The following is a 12,405-nucleotide window of genomic DNA, read 5'->3' as shown; positions in this document are numbered from 1 at the left end:
ACACAATAAAAATTAATATAATGAAATATATCTTTAGGGTTCGGGCATTTAAACATCATTGATATCATTCTTCTAATTCTTGCTATATCCAAATTTCACAAAATGTCAATTTCTGACACCTCTGTATTTCTTTGAGTTGCTATCAAGGAACTAGACTTTCTGATGTTGCCAGTCATCTTGACGGTTCTACAGTGGAAAACCAGGATATAAAATGAGTAAGTTAGGTGCCATTAAATCAGGCTTGATGTCTGGGGACCACATGGATAAATGCTTGTTATGTTGACCTTTCTCTAATAATAACCAGTAGCTATTCCAAAGATAGTCCTGCAATCTCTTTGATCTCATGCATTCACCTTATTATCCATGTTTCCTCCAACTTTCCTCCAGCTTACCAAGCATAGTTAATTTTTCTAGTCAAAAACTGTGTGTTAATTTTACTAGAAAATTTGATTTTGTACTTTCTTTAAGTATGTTCAACCCACCCTCTCCCTTTTACTGCAGGTTCTTGCCTAATCATACTTCCACCCACTTCCACCCACTTCCACCCACAGTTGAATGATTGAAACAAATTATTTATGGTCCTAGTTTAAGTCCACTGATTAGCCCAATGTTCAAACCAAGTTTTTACTATTCTTGCAATCAATCATATCTCAGGAAATGTCCTCATTAAAATGCTCTGAAAAAACACCCTGGAGTAATTCCTTTCCAACAGAGTTCAGTTTGATTGTTTGAGACTAACTGGATGGGTTATCGCTTAGCATATGCTTCTTGCATGCTTTCTTCCCTATTACCAGGTTTTCTATTGTTTAAATGTGATTTAAAATAAGGGGGAATGAAGTTGTCCTGACTCCCAGGAAACACTCTGAGACAAGGAACTGTTCTCTAATGTTTATTGCTAGTACATAACAGTAATCCTAACAAACTGAACAAGCATGGGAAAAACCCAGCCATATAAACCCCGCAGGTTAAGGCAGTCCCAATCTGTGCCTCTTGGAATGGCTCACCAATTCCTCAGTGCTACGCATGCGCTTAACAGTCTGGAAGGGAGCCCCCTGCTCGCCATCCTTACTCATGACAGAAGTTGAATGAAATGGAATAATCTACAAACACATCCTTTCTTGAAACTGCAGAATAGATACAACTTTAGATGTGTAGTGTTCAAGTATCATAATCCCAAGGGCAGCAAAAGTTTTGAAAACTGAAATCTAGCACATCTGAATTTCAGTCAGGGTGACTGTCAGACTCTGATCTGAAAGCCATCCTATGGCCATTTTATTCACAGGAACACTCCAGAGTGCCACATGTGAGCCTGGCATTATAATTTTTACAGAGTGTTAGATTCCTTGTTAACTAGGCTGACCATACGTCCCGTTTTGAATGGGACAGTCCCGTTTTTTTAACATTTCCAGACCAGACTGTCATTTTAATATAAATGTCCATTATGTCCCGTTTTCTTAAAAATCTTACTTAAAAATTTGAAAGTTCCCGTGAACCTGTCAGAATGCAGTCTGACTTTGAGTGGAAGGAGGGGGAGCTCAGTAGAAATGGCAGGAAAAAAGCCACAGAGCTCAACCTGGCAGGAAACCTAAAAGGAAAAAAAAACAGGATCAGCTGATAGGCAGTGATCAAAGGGTGAGCCAATTGGCTCCTGCCTTGAAACAGTGGGAAGAAAAGAATGTCAAAGCACAGCCAAAGGAGGAATGGCTTGTCCGGGACAACCATTCACTAGACTCTCTAGCCCAGCCCTGCCTCTCGCAAATGAAGGAATCCGAAGATTCCCAGCCCAAGAAAACCAGAGAAGTTCCTGTCTGCCGATCCAGCCTGTCACCCAGCACTGCCCCGTTTTGCCATCCCAATGTCCCATTTTTGTCTCAAGGAAATATGGTCAGCCTATTGTTAACTGGAAACTTCAGGAAATGCTGTGTCTTAGAAAGCAGCCAAACTTACAAGAGCAGTTAGCTTCCAACAGCAAAAGGTAACTGTAGCCTTTCCCCATTTCTGATATAACTTGGTGACCGTTATAAACCTTAAAGCTATAAAAACGTTTATTAATTTATTTCATGCACAAATTCCTTTAGCATAACACCTCATAGCCTCTGCCTTTTACTTGCTCATTCTGCAGATTCATCTGTTAGGAATATTGCTTAGGAAGTAACTAGCTAAAGCCAGTAACTAGCTCAATCGATCAGCTTAGTTCAAGTCTCATATAGATACAATGGTCAACTTGAATCAGCAACCATGCACATACCCAAGATTACGCACATTCCTCACGTATGAACATTCTCAATTTTGCCTTTCAGAATTGAACCTACTAACTATGGCTGCTATTATACCTCAACCAATATTAATTTGCAAACTATCATTAGTTATACAGTTGGCACAACTAATTCTAATTATGGTGCAAAACATGATAGGTACTCAACTGTAGTTAACTCTAAAAGTGAAAGCAATAGCCATATAAGAGAGAAGGATCACCTTTACCTAATTCTAGTTAGGCAGACAGTTCAGTGTATAAAGCAGGATTATAGAACCTTGTCATACAAAATGAACTGGTAATACAGTCAACAGTGGCTGGGTTCACAAATTGCACTAACCTGTAATATGTTTGTGATTGACACAGCATGTTGCACAAGTCCAGCCACTGTCATCTGTAAATCATGGTTTATGACTCAGCATATTGTATGATTTCAGTCACTTATGGCATACCCAGTAAAACATGTTCAAACATGTATCAGCCAAGCTTGTGCCATTAGTAGGTGCCAACCTTATTTGAATGTATCCTTCTCATTCTCCTCCCTGCCACTGTTGCTACCAATTCACTCAAATCTTCTCCATGGTCCCAGTCCAACTGTCTCTCAGAAGGAAAGGACAATACATTCTTCTCCTTATACTTACTGAATCAAGGGGGGTCTGCAGAATTCTAGATGGTGGTCTCAAGAGTGCAATCGAAGCTCTAGCCATTTTTAAATATGTTTTTAATGTTGCTTGTTTCATCTAGACTTTTTTCACCTGCAAACCTCCCAGAACTGAATGATTGGAAAAGATAAACAAAGAAGCAGCAACAAGGGGATCTGGTGCAAAGCCCAATCACCAGATCTGCTATTTGTTCTAGGAAGTCTTCAAATGAACTGATAATCCTAGAAGTTCACATACTTTTGCCATAAACAAATATGGCATAAACAAATAGCTTTGGATAATTTTCTTCAATAAATCAATGAACAAGTACAGGTAGTCCTCGCTTAACAACCATTTGTTTAGTGACAGTTTGGACTTATGACGGTAATGGAAAACTGACTTGCAATTGGTCCTCACACGATTGTCACAGCATCTTGACGGTCACATGATCACAATTTGGGTGCTTGGCAACCAGTTTGCATTTATGACCATTGCAGTGTCCTGTGGTCACCATTTTCAACCTTCCCACCTGGCTTCTGGCAAACAAAATCAGTGGGGAACTGTGTGATTCGCTTAACAAACACACGGTTCGCTTAATGCTTGCAGTGAATTGCTTAACGGCCACCGCAAGAAAGATCGTAAAATCAGGTTGGATTCACTTAATGACTGCTTTGCTTAGCAACTGAAATTCTGGTAGCAATTGTGGTTGTTAAGCGAGGACTACCTGTATAATGTTTTTCCTACTGTAAAGGCTGGTCAAAGACCATAATAAAGATATTTGATTTGATATAGAAGTCTGAACTTGGACATGAGGAAGGGCAGAGCTGACTGAACAAAAATCTGTTTACTCAGTCTGTCATAACCTTCCCATGAAATATGATATACAAGTAGATTCTATTATTTATTTATTTATTTATCAAATTTTTATCACCGCCCATCTCCCCCGCAAGGGAGTGACTCTGGGCAGTTTACAATAAAAACTATTAGCTTTCTAAAAGTGTAAAAATCAAAAGCTTCTAGCCTGTATACGTTTATAAAATATTGATTCCAATATTGATATTGCTTGTTTTAAACTGTTTGGCTTAAAGGAACTATTGTTTTTTCAACATCAGAAGGTGCTGATTCAGCACATGTGACTCTAGCAAGCCCCATAGAGACTGTTCAACTGCAATTTGAACTGTATAGCTTGGATAGTGGGCCACATCCAGACCCATTCAAGGAACATCTTCATTATGCCCATCCATTTTCATGGTCATTGTGACAGACCCAAACATAGGAAAAAGAGTATCCACATTATGTTACAGAACAATAATTTCCAAAAGAAATCAGATCAGTCTATCCAAAACCAATGGACATAATTTATTAAATGAGTTTTTGGTACATTATATTTTAGCTAAGCCTCATATTGCCCCGCCTAACCCTGAGAATTACTTAAGCATTTGATTTAAACAGAACTTTGTTGTTTTATTTGCTTTTTGGCAGGGGGGGGCAGGGGGGGTATAGCTTTTTATTTTTCAGCCCAAAGAAAGAACAAACTTAAAGGACCCACAATCTTGAAATTACACCAATCTAAGTTGCCCCACTGACACAAATAAATGGTTGCAAAGCTTGCAGGACTGGGCTGGCTGAACATTAGCTTAAAACCCTGAGTGGCACCTTTGGGACATGCTGCACAAATCACATTCCTAAATGATTTATCTCCTAGAGAATGTGAAACCTTTTATGCATCCACTCTACTAGACAGCAGTTAACTGATCTCAAATTGACCAGTGGCGTTTCCAGAACAGCCTCCCCTTACTTTTCTGAAATCGTGTGTGTGTGTGTGTGTGTGTGTGTGTGTGTAAAAACCTAGCAGAAAATAATTTGCAGCTGTGATAATATCACGTTGGGATTTAAAAAAAATAAAAAGGATATTGAGGAGAAAAGAAAAACACTATTCCATAGTTTTACATCGAATAATAAAAGATTAAAAAGGAGAGCCTGTAAATAATTAGAGGCTGCTGTCTGAAGCCAGTTGCAGTCGCTGCAACTGATAATAAACTTAAACCCCCCTGAGAGCAGGTAAATGCTTTGCAACCCTGACCCCCTAGATCTCACATTACTTAACTACCCTGCAGCTCCACCATTACATCACCACCCCAATGATTGGTCCCTGCAGTTTAACTCTCTCCCTGTCTCCTCCGATTAGGGACGAAGCAGGGGACGGCGCAGAAACTTCTGTCGCAAAGTTTACTGCGCCTCGCCCGGTCCTGGCCAGAGAGTCTTTGGCGTCTGTTTAGAACAACCCCAAACTCGAAGCGCAGAAAAGGCGAGGGAGGAAAGGCGAGAGGTCGTCTTCAAAGAGGAAACGCACTGCACTTGGAGGCGCAGGGAAGAGAAGTGGTGATAGTAGCAGGGGCGAGTCGTAGAGAGCGAGGAGAAGAGGAAAATTAAAAACAAACCTCATGGACATCACTGGGTCTGAATTCCCTGCTGAGGTGCAGAACATGAGAGCCCTGGAGTGAGTGTGCGTAGAACCTGAGCCAAAGCTTAACTAGCCCGAGTGAGTCATATCCTTCCCATTTGATTCCAGTCCAAATGATGATGTAATGGTTCTGGCCCTCTCTCTCGCTTGCCTGCTCCCTCTGCTCCGTACGCTGCCTCCCTCCTCCTTTTTAGCTCGGTGCTAGTGAAGTCACCATTTAAATCTGGCACAGCCGAAGCAAAAAAAAAAAAAATCCCTTCAATGTAACCAAAACAGCCCCAGGCGAAGTTCCAGACACACAGAGACTTCGGTGGTGCAATTGCCATTGGAAACGGGTAAACAGAAAAAGAAACAGTGCCGCCTCGGAATGGCCAAAGCAGCTGCGTCTCGGAGATCAGAAGCAAACCCCCAGTATGGGGGCCGTCGGAGACACATACAACTTCCCCCCCCCGGAAGGTGCAGGCAGCACTCTTTCAGACGCGCGCTTCTGTGGCGAGAGGCCGTTCGCGCGCATTCGGGACCTCAGCAGGGAAATGGGCCCGCAGAGGGGGAGGTTGAGAAAAGGAAGACGGAGCGAAACAAGCAGGGACACGAGGGCAGAACTATGTGAAATATGCTGGGCTTGATGGGGAAACGAACGGGACAAGCCTGCGATGAAGCTTCTACCTTGCCTTAACAGCAAACTCAGCTCCCCTCTTCACAAGTAATGGAGAGGCTCCCCGGGGAATGGGGGGAGCCTGCAGGGTACAGCTCTCTTGTAGAAGTGCTACTTCTGAGAGTAGCATCTTCACGTGAGATATTCCGGGTTTGCCCCCCTCCTACCCACTGGTTACTGACTGGGGTACAGCTGGAACTCAGGGCAGAGTCCAGAGCCCAAGGCCTGGGGTAGTGGGGGAGATCTTTCTTCTCTAATAGGATTTTGGTGTCATGATCTGGGCAAACATTCAAATGCTGGGCTGCACCAGAGCTGGTGACAGCCTTCCTCTTCCTTTATTGTGGGGAAGGCAGTCCAGGAATATAGCTAACAATGTTTATTTTCCTCCTTTTATAAATACTATTTTTTGAAATAAATCATTATTGCCAAACCCCATTGTGCTATAAAATGCGAGTTCCCCCCATGAGAATTTACTTTCTGGTCTAAAAGTATCTAGTGGCACCATAGCTGCCAAAAAGGCAGATATTTCCTCAATCATTTTTCATAGTTGTCTGGCAATGTTACTGACGCATATTGCATTCAAAAGGTGACTTGATAAGCAAAGGTGGGTTTCTGCCTTCCTCTGCTTGCATCTACCTGTCCTAAGCACTGCTTTCCTGCTCTTGCCTCCATTTCACTTGATAAAAATGTTCAGTAAACTTAGGTGGAAATTTCAACAGTAATCCATTTGCCCTGATCTGGTTTTCAAAAAGGGGAAAATTGTTAACTGCTTCATAAATCTCCCAAGGCCCGTGGATTGCATCCATTTCCCCAAAGCCTGTAGTCCCTTCAGATGTTGCCACCAAATCATAACGTTGAATTAAAGTTAAATTACATTCTTTGCCCTGGCTTTATCTACTTTTATGGAGTGTGGATTGCATCCATTTCCCCAAAGCCTGTAGTCCCTTCAGATGTTGCCACCAAATCATAACGTTGAATTAAAGTTAAATTACATTCTTTGCCCTGGCTTTATCTACTTTTATGGAGTGTGGATTGCATCCATTTCCCCAAAGCCTGTAGTCCCTTCAGATGTTGCCACCAAATCATAACGTTGAATTAAAGTTAAATTACATTCTTTGCCCTGGCTTTATCTACTTTTATGGAGTGTGGCATACAAAACATAACCCAAATGTAGCCCTTGGCCTTAAAAAAATATGCATCCCTGTTCCCTAATAAGTATACTTTGTAAATGCTATGTCAGCTATGAAAAGAGTGAAAAGGTGAAAGGTCCCCTGTGCAAGCACCGAGTCATGTCTGACCCTTTGGAGGGACGCTGCTTTCGTGACGTTTTCTTGGCAGACTGTAGCGGGGTGGTTTGCCATTGCCTTCCCCAGTCGTCACCTTCCCCAGCAAGCTGGGTGCTCATTTTACCGACCTGGGAAGGATGGAAGGCTGAGTCGACCTGAGCCGGCTACCTGAGAATCCAGCTTCTGCTGGGATCCAACTCGGGTTGTGGGGAGAGTTTTCGGTTGCAATACTGCCGGCTGCCACTCTGCACCACACGAGGCTGTTTTTATGGCAGCTATAGCTGTGGTTATTCTATCATTTGTCTGACTGTCTGTCTGTCTGTCTGTCTGTCTACCTACCTACATACCTACCTATCTGATGTGGCTCCCCATGTCACAAAAAGTGACTCTGGGTGGTGTACAACAAGGATAGAATTATCTGCAACAATTAAGAGATTTTTCTTCTGGATGCCTGAAAGTATTAAGAAAATAGCCAAGTCCCAATTAACCAATGTGTAAAATTGCATCTGTATATATCCAATTACATTTTAAAATGAGGCTTGGGCAGAGGCACAACCCACCTATATTAAATTCTATTCTTTTACAATTGTGAAGACCAAAATGGGGGGGGGGATTAAAAAAAAATAAACAGGAATAATATCACATTTATGGGAAATAAACTGTGGTCAAAGGAATTGTAATAGATTACATGAGAAGACCTAAGGAAGAATGTAACACATATTGAAAAAACACAGTATCTTTTAAAAGCGCTATAATTGTGCAAATAATAGTTTTCACAAATGCATCACAGAAAAGGAAGTATTCCACCAAATAAACCTCAGATTGATGGGCAAGGGCTATCACGTAATTTCTAGTATATGTCATTCCTGTAATTGTTGATTATCTCAGATGGCTAGGTTTCAGTTGTGAATTTTACCTATCTTCATGGATAATCACCTATGGATACAGGGAAATAAAGGTGGGCATGCCCTGTGTTTTGGATCTACCAAATTAGATTGATGTCAATACCGTATTACATTGGAACATGACCGATTCATCAACTGAAAGCACTGTGCATTAGAGGTGATCAGCTATAATTATTACTGGCGCCACTGAAGCCAGTAACTTGACAATATCATATGTAGCTGTTATAAAGTGCTTCACTGCGTCCACTGGACTACAATAACTCATCTTTTGTCACAGTGACTAGTTACTGATTTTTCATCTTCTGTAACATAATAAAATGACGTTTAATCACTCTAAACCTTCCTTTTATTTCCAGGCATTGCTGCCTACTTCCACAACATAAAACACTTCTCTCTTTGCCAGCAAGCTTGTGATTCTTCTTAAGGGAAAGATATTAATTTGTAAATAACATAAAAGTTGTAACAATTCTGAAAACATACTATAGCCCTTTGGTTATAAATTTTCCATTAATTTTCTTATATATGTGGGTTTAGGAGCAGTACTAAATATTTAGAGAAAATATTAAGGAAGTTTGGTCTGAAATATGTATATAAATACAGAAGGGGTTTTTTTTTGAAGCTGAAACTTGGAAAAAAATGGTTTCTAACACTTTTTCTAATGTAGGTAGAATGTCTAGAGAGGGTGCATAAATAGAATAAAAGCAAAACCGTTTAAAACTGAAAGCTTTAATTCATAAGGAATGCAACTACAGGGACATGTCTGCAATGTTCTTCTGTTAGTACCAAAAATCACACCCTCAGCTACAGACTTGTGTTAATTTTTTTGGTAGTAGGCCGTTCTATGTTATTTTAAATGCTAAGATATTACTTGTTGTTTTTCTTAAAGATACATTATAAGACCATAATTGTCACACAACATGCCATCATGATTGAACATATACCCATATTATGAAATGTCAGGTTCGGGTGCAGAGCAACTGCTTTAAATATGTTGCACGCATCCATAAGTGGTAGATTTCCCTCTCAATTTCCCCCTGTAATGTAAAAAATTAAAAAGTTGAGAGATGAGCCACTTTTTCAGGTCTTAAGCTCAAGAAAATTATTCCTGTTTGGGAATATCTTGCATCATTAGATGGTTGACCATCTTTAGGATGTATAATTTAACTTAGCCTTGATCTACTAGAAGGCTGATGCTGTAATCAGGGATGCTGCCTAGAACTGGATAATCCTGGAAGAAAAAATATATTTCCATTTGTTTCACATGCTCATTAACTCTAAGTTACGTATTTGTATTTTCACTGAAACCTCTTTTGAAGTACCAGATGTATTTTAAGATATAACTCTGAAACAACTTTGCATTGTGGTCCATTTTTTGCCATGCCCAGAAATCCCTTTGCATGTTTTAAAAATTTGTGTATTTGTTAGGTTTATATCCCACCTTTCTTCCAGGAGCTCAGAGAGGCATTAATATTGCTCCCTCCAATTGGGAAGTAGGTTGAACTGAGAGATAGCCAAAATCAGCTTCTGTGACAGAGGACAGACTCAAACCTAGTCCAGCATCTTAAACTACTGCACCACACTGATAGCTGGATTTTTTTTTGTCCAGTTCTAGTATAATATTATCAGAGATACTGAAAAAAGTATCCCTAGATCCATAAACTTTTCTAAGCTTGATGCCTCTGTGCAAAATGTGTGTGACTGGGCTTGTACTAACTAGTATTTAGAAATATTGTCTTATATTGCAGAACTCTGTCAAAATCAAAGGGATTTTGAATGGAATGTTGTTGACTCAGGCAAATATCAAAATCAGTGTGTTCCAACTTGTATTGGAATTAATATGTTTCACAAAATTAATAAAAGCCTAATAAAAGGTTTGACTGCTACACGTGATATTTTAAAAAACCTATTGTGATACAAACACTTTCAGTTTAATCATACTTGCTCTTCTGTAGTATGGTGGCAAACTGGCTTAACTCAAGATAAATTCTCAATCAGTAAACCAGCAAGTGTTTTTCAATAAGGTTAAATGCTTAAAAGGATTTAAATGAAATTGACACTAGTCTGAGAGCATGAAAAAGTTATTTCCAGCTCAGGTATTTTCCAAGTCCGTTGATCTTTCCTCCTCCCTTACAGGAAACACCATTTTCCCATTTTCCTTCCTGTGACCTGTCATTGATTAATAATTTCCTGTAGTCGAGAAGAAATTCCACTCAAATATGATACCAACTATGCATCTTTTCACGTGCATCTTAACTGTATTCATTCCATCACTTCCTTCAAAGTCTTGAAATCTTTGTATGTTTAATATCCAGATAAATGTGAATGGAGCTATGGAATGGGAAGCAAAAGATACTTAATTCCAAAAGAATCCATCATAGAACAGTGCCCACAGCTACAGTTGACTAGCTGAGGAATGTTTACTGCCCCCTCCCTGCAGCCTATCTCCTCCTCAGGGAAAGGGTGGTGGGGCAGACATCGCAGCTGTCTGATGTAAGCACAGTTACAGTTCCAGAGCTCTGGCTGCAAACGGAGTGTCTATGCAACCAAAATATCTGTGTTTTGAACATCACATCACTCTAGGATTATTTGGCAAGATCAGCTGAAGCTAACCCATGAGTAACATCTGAAATATTTATAACCCTAGTATATGAATTCATCATTATTAAATGCCTCATTCTTCAATTAAAACACTTTTGCACACCTGTCTACAAGCACAGTTGTGAATATAAAACTCCCAATAAAGTAAGTTCTACTAGTGGGATTTACATCCAAATAAATATTCTTAGATTAAGGATAGGAATCAATGTCATGTGCCCATCACTTCCATTGCTGAGTACCATCAATTCAGGTCATATTGCTATTCTAGAACTTCAATTCACAAACTGACATGCTTGATTTTCACTTGATGTCAATTTCATTGAATTTAAAGGTATCAAATCAGCTTAAGTCAACTATGCTGAAAGTCTTTAAACTACATGTACATTTTTAAAAAATCTGTATTTCTGAGCCATTATATGGGCTAAATAATTCCAAAATAATTGTTCTCCACTGAGGGAAATTTCCTTTTCCTAGAGACATTATTTTTTTTTCTTTCAACCCCAAAATCCTTCTGCTCCCTCAGGAATCATGAGGGCCAGAAAATTTCAGGGTTAAATAAGCTTTAATTACTATCACATGTACAAAGACTTAAACCCAGCATTTTAAAAAACCTCTTTTTTTTAAAGTGGCATCTCTTCCTTTTTTAATTTAAAATAACCATCCAGGTGGTTTCCTAAGGACTTCTCTGCAAATTGCGTTCAGTGAACCCTTTCAGTCACAGACCACTGCAAAAATCATGTGGAGTTACTCAGTGCTCAGTTCATCCTGGGTGTCCTATTTTTTTAGTGGACGGAACCATAGAGAATTTTTACCCAAAGGCTAAACAGTGATAGAGATAGAACATGTCTCAGTTGGAATGCCAAACTTATTACGGGGGGAAACAAACTGTTGGAACTATGGGTGAGATCTCAGGATGGTACCTGCAGGCAGAAAAAAAAGTGCTTGTGACTGGAATTTCTCTACATTTTAAAAACTAGTGTGAGAGCTCAAATTTAGATCACAGCTGGATAGTATTCAACAGCTGAGTGCTGTTTTTCAGATCCTGTTGCTTCTCCTAGCTGTTATGAACCCTTGAGCAGAAAAATGTATAGATCCAATATAGACAACTGTATCTTTTACACTGAGAAAAGCATCACACAACTGAAAATGGCAGGTAAAGGAGAATCTATTTCATCAGGAAAATGGCAGGAGGAAGAGATTACTAATCTCTTTCTCCTGTCCTCTACCAATTCTACTATTCTGATCAGAATCAGTCTTTCATAGTTGTCTAATGTAAAACAAAAAGGCTTCAATCCATATAATATCCTTTATCATGTACACAAAAATGGAATGGACCATTTCCAATTGAAAAGTAATAGAGGATAGTAATCACGTTTCAGCTCTTTTTGATGCTCCAGTGGGATTGAACTATTCAACAAATGCATGGTTCCCATCTTCCCTAAGATATGAAATGCTGAAATTATCATCCCAGGCCTTATCCCAACCATGAACTGAAGAACCATCTCCCCTCTCTCTGAGATTTATTAAGCCTCCTTTGTATTACATCTCAGGTGAGATTGTCAAAGTCAGTTAGTGTCAGCTGGAGTGCACAATCCTTTTTTT

General features: G+C 39.8%; 1 protein-coding gene across 1 annotated transcript in view; it reads right to left on the bottom strand.

Annotated features, from left to right (window-relative positions):
* Positions 1-12,405, bottom strand: part of CREB5 (cAMP responsive element binding protein 5) — a 266,147-nt gene that overhangs the window by 95,666 nt on the left and 158,076 nt on the right. The window lies entirely within an intron of this gene.

Source organism: Candoia aspera, chromosome 4, assembly GCF_035149785.1.
Source record: "Candoia aspera isolate rCanAsp1 chromosome 4, rCanAsp1.hap2, whole genome shotgun sequence".
NCBI lineage: Eukaryota > Metazoa > Chordata > Lepidosauria > Squamata > Boidae > Candoia > Candoia aspera.
Note: the sequence above shows the minus strand (reverse complement) of the source record. Positions and strands in the feature narration are given on the sequence as shown.